A 5,692-nucleotide genomic window follows, 5' to 3' on the forward strand; every position below is an offset into this window, starting at 1 on the left:
CCTCCCCGACTTTCAGACTGGAAAAAATGATGGTTGTGGAGGAGGCTAGTAGCATAAAAGAGGAGGAGGACAAAAACCTGGTGGAGCTAGAGAAAAAAATGGTGGCCCTTTCTGATAATGTGCAGGATATCACCAGCAGACTGGAGGCGGCAGAATCCAAAATGCATGATGTTTCTAAATTCATGTTGAATGTGATGCGCTACTTGGCTACCACTCTGTGCCTCATGCAGGAAAGTGCATCCAAGGGTAAATGCAAGGATGATGAGGAATACAAGGCCCTGTTTAAATTCCTCACCAAGGAATGGGCAAGAAAGCTCCTCCCCAAGAGGAGCCATGGGAAAAAGAAGTAATTCTCTGAATGCGATGGAAAGCTGGTTTTTTGTTTACGTTTAGTAGCCTACAGGTGGATAGCGTTAGCCTATGTTTTTTTTTTGAATTTCTATGTTGATTTCCCTGCCTGGCATATGTCTAAAACTCTACTTATTACTGCTTTATTCCTGCTAAACTCTCGTAGAATGATAATTATTTTTTATAGAGGTAAAATGCTGTAACTCTATTGACTATATGCATACAGTGGTTCTTCCACTGTTCTCCTTATTGTTCCTCTGGGTCAGCCCCCTTTTTTGGCTGCTTGTAATATCAAAAACATTTTGAGTTTATTTTAATATTTTTTTGTTATTTGATATCTTTTGTGAGCTCTATCTAGGGATGTTTATAGTAGTTTGAAATAGAAATATCTTTCTTTGCACTTATTTTTCATTTGTACTATAGACCATTTCTTACATTTTTGGCATACCCACATATGATTTTTGCTTGCTTTTTGGATTGTTTTCTTTTTCCTATGTTTGTGTTTATTTATGTTTCTCATTTTCACTTGTTGTTGTATATGGTCCTATTGTTCCATACCTTACACTGTCATGGTCTTCTTAATCATTCATATGATGGTGTACCAACCAAAATATGCTTCTTGTCTCACTAAGCTATTTGAAAATTCTTTGCTTTCATATGTATTTGTCTTTGTGTTGTTGTTTATTTGTTATTTCTAGTCCTAGTATTCCATCCATCACACCATCATGGTCACCTTCATCATTCATATAATGACATGCTAACAAAAATGTGTCTATTCAATCACTCAACTATTTGCAACTTCTTTGTTTGTCTTCCAGTCCTTGCACACATAACACATCATCATTGTGATCCCTTATATCATAGTACATAATCCTAAGTGCTATAGAAAAATAAAAGGTTTCTTCTTGCACATGAAGTTACTAAGACAATATTTAGCCATTATCCATTTGATCATTTATTGTCATTCATCCATATCCAAAACATGTGTCATTTTTTTGCATTACATCCTTGTGATATTTCATCATATACATCCATGAAATCTAGAATCCTATCATCTAGTCATCCTAGCATCCATCAATATTCCCATTCCTAGTCCATCATCCCAATATGATTTCTCTCAAGTTATCTTTTATAGATCATGGCCTCATTTTTGCTCATCATTTGTATTTTGAAGAGACCTCCTAGGTTCCATTTCACCCAACAACTCTCTTGAGGGGAGCATCCTCACTTCTATTATCATCACTAAGTGATTAAGGTAACTTGCCACCAAAGCTTCACTCTACCCTACTTTTTAGTATTGTTTAACATAGTGACACTTATTTGCATTGTATCAAATATGGGAAAAATGTAGACACTTATATATTTCTCTATCACAAATTCATCACCTAGCACAAGTCTCTTTCACCTAAGGTCTTTCACAATTAATTAAATTTTATTATTTAATTAATACCCCTTTCAATCTCACCTCACAAAAAAAATCATTATTTCCACCTATTTTCCATCTCACACATGGATAAAATAATTAAATATTATTTTAATATTTAATTATGCCCATATTTCTTTTACACATTCCAAGAAGAAAGGGCAACTAAGAACAATTATTCTTATATTTTTATTATTCTTTCCACTAAACTCATGAATATAGCCCTCCTAGATGCACATGTCCCTTATCTCTCTCATGGTTGAAACCACTTAGTAAATATAGTAAGTTTACCTTAGCCATTCACAATCTTACAACCTCCATATCAATCCTCCATTGCCTTCTTGATCCTGGGGAAATTTTCTCAAGCATCCTCCTCCATTGATCTTACTATCCTATCTTAATTGTTGATTGCCCCCTTCAATATTATATAAATTAAGGCACTCTTTCCTTCACTCTTTCCTTCATTCCAATCCACATCACTTCATTTAAGTGCATGTTATTAAATTTATAGTCTTCAAACAAAGGAACATCCACGTATCAACTAGTTAAGGAGAAAATAAAATCACAGTGGATTTATGGGTAACATTTTGAGTTAATTTTGATGTTATTGTGCTATTTTTATCTCTTTTTTGAGCTATATATAGAGTTTTTGTCTTGGTTTAAATAAGAGATTTACACTCTAGTTTGTTTCCATTTGCATTTCTAATCATATGCACTACATGAATAATTCTACTTTGAAAGTTTTGACTTCAAAAGTTAACAATTGGAAATGTAATGAAACATGTTTAAATGTTTGAAGGAGAAAAACAATATGAGCAAAAAAATTATCTTAGGGGTTATCCATACCACAAGATTCATGTTATAGGTTGGCATGTTGGGAATCAAGCAATGGGCATGCCGATAAGGATAAATTCTAAAAGTATGAAAAATATAATGACGAGTGATAAATAGATGGGAGGCATGATATGATGAATCCCATCAGTTCAAGAAGAAGAAAGAAAGATTGGAGTTGGAAGAAAAGGCATACTCGAGAAGAGAAAACACACAACAAGAAAAAATAAGGAAGACACAAGAACATACCTAATATGTATAAAATTATAATGAATAAATATTGGGCATGTCATTTATCATTGCATTGCATAGTCTTTGATTGCACAACATACCCACATTGCATGGAGACTTATGACTACATTGCATATAATCCTCAATGCATTGCTATTATCTATGACTTATGACTATTTATCTATGACTACATTTCATATAATCACAAGAAATATACCATCACATCACATAGGGGCATCTCACTAGAAACCACATGTATAGGATTGCATTGCTACATCATGTGTAGATGTTCATATTGGACATTCCATATCACATTGTTCCATTAACCAAAGTGTTATTATATTACTTTCCACACATTGATTTTTTTAACCCTTCTCACTCTCCTTTTTGATTTTTTATAAAATTTTTTTTTACTTATGATTTGTGCTTATTTCATTTGTTTGACGAAACCTATTTAAATAAATATTTTATTACTTTTGTAGGTACAACAAAGTACTCATATGAATGATAATGCAAGAAGAAATATTGCATCATTTTTAAAGACAATGTCCTTTCAGAGTGCCTAGATATTCACTTAAATTATATTGACTAAAAATGTTCAAATGCTTTGAAATGCATGCTCATATTAGATTAGTGTGTGCATCAAAGTTAGGGAACCTTGGAATTATGAAATTTGCATACTATTGCTATTTTCCATTTAGTTTTGTGTTCACCTCAATGGATTGCTTTAAATGCAATTACATACAAAAAGTGGAAGATCATTATTCTAGGTTTGGCTTATGGCCCAATCCTTATCTATCTCCATTTACTCCCACCTACACCTTGAGTCTTGTATATTCCTAATTTATTCTTTTATTATTACATTGACGTTTGCCCCAAATTCGATATATTCTTTCATTGCCTCGATATTACCATTTTTATACTTGTTAGGATCAATCCTATGTCACACAAGAATGAAACTCAAATTTATAAATTCTATAATTAAAATTCTAGATTCCAACTCCTTTTTATTAGTTTTCATGAGCTAATATGGTACACATTTGTGAGACATGTTATTTTTTGACATTTAAAGATATTCAAAGTGCAAAAAATTCATATGAAATAACTAGGCAAAAATCATTAAATGAACAATTTGATTTCCTAAAGAAGGGAAAAAAATCACATTTGTGTATAGGTCATTTGCATGTTGGTGAATATTGTCTTCAATATTTCTCGTCGTCATCACCCAACCTACTAAAAGGGTTGAGCTAGGAGAACATGTTCCCTATTGAGTTTGACAATTTCTTAAAGATATTATTAAAAACTGCATTACCAAATTAAGATACTGAAGGAGTGAAAGGATACATATTTTGAGGTACACATTTGGATAGATAGCTTCCAACCACAACATAGTTCAAATCAATATGAAAATTCATTTCTATTGCATGTGGGAATGAACCATAGAAGATCATATCTTTATAGTTTCTTAACACAACTCTTGAATCAAAAGCATTAATTTGTAGTTAGTCATAGATGTACTCAACTATACATAATCAAAATTTTCTTATCATCAATTCTAAAACTATATAACTATAATCCTTACATTTACTTTCAAAATATTTATTATACTTATCAACCCAACTCTATTTATTGATTAATAATATATTTATTATTTATTTTTAGTTTAATCAACCTATATATATATACCCTACAATCTTAAATAAATAAAAATTTTAACTAATAATTTAGACAAATTTTTTTTTAATTATGTATACATGGTTACTAAATAAATAGTTACAGCCTTCACCCATCAATATACTTATGATTTTCTGTTTCTGTGATAACCTTTTCATGATTTTTTTGGATGGAAACATAATGTATTTAATAACAAATAAATATAGCGAATTCTCAAAAAAATTAGAAAAATAAAATCTATTATATATCACGTAGGATGCACATTCTGTACGAATAATGATAAAATAATTCAGTTGATTGTCAATAAAAAAAAAATATAAATAAATTTAAAAGTTAATTCGATACAAGTACCTGTCGTTGTAGTATAGTGGTAAGTATTCCCGCCTGTCACGCGGGTGACCCGGGTTCGATCCCCGGCAACGGCGTAATTTTTCCCCATTTTAACTAAGGAACTAATCTAGAACGTATTCTCCATTTACATGCAGCGCATAATAAAATTTATAATGGTTGTTCAAATCATTTAGCAAATAGAAGTTGTAGTTTGACAAAATGTTTAAGGGTTATAGACATCTTTTATTAACAAGGACGCGTCAAGTTTCTGTCAATAGTGTTACATATGTATTTAGAGTTAGGAATAGTGTTAGGATATGTATTTAAGATTAGTTTGTAAACTCAATAATTGAAAGATAGATTCAATTTTAGAAAATTATAACTAATAGAAAGTTGAACCTAATTAAATAAAATAGTAAAAATAAAATTAAACTATATTAAAAATATTAATACTAAAATATTAACTCTCACATTAAAACTTACACATAGAATCAAATTTAAAAAGTTAAAAATAAAATAAAACCTATTAAAAATGTAAAAAGTAAATTCTCAATTCTTTTGAAATTTTAAATTTATTAAAAATAAACAAATATTTATATTTATCAAATTTTTATTTTCTATTTTAATGATAATTATAAAAAATACTCAAATCATTAATATTTTAATATTCATCAATTTTTTATTTATTTTATTGTATTGTATGCATAAATAAAATACTATGAGAGATGAGGTTAGAATCATTGGTCAAATCACATTGATTGAAGAATTTTTTTTTCAAATTTCAACTTCTTAATCAAAGAAATATTAGCTTACACTTATATTTCTAAGTTTAAATTAAAAATAATTTAAATTTAT

The 5,692-nt window shown here is 29.9% G+C and overlaps 1 non-coding gene across 1 annotated transcript; it reads left to right on the forward strand.

The window, feature by feature from the left end:
- The first annotated feature begins 4,860 nt into the window (after positions 1 to 4,860).
- On the forward strand, positions 4,861 to 4,932 carry TRNAD-GUC (transfer RNA aspartic acid (anticodon GUC)). Its single transcript has one exon. It is a non-coding gene; the product is annotated as a tRNA-Asp (tRNA).
- Positions 4,933 to 5,692: the final 760 nt, after the last annotated feature.

Source organism: Cryptomeria japonica, chromosome 8 (assembly GCF_030272615.1).
Source record: "Cryptomeria japonica chromosome 8, Sugi_1.0, whole genome shotgun sequence".
NCBI classification, from domain to species: Eukaryota; Viridiplantae; Streptophyta; class Pinopsida; order Cupressales; family Cupressaceae; genus Cryptomeria; species Cryptomeria japonica.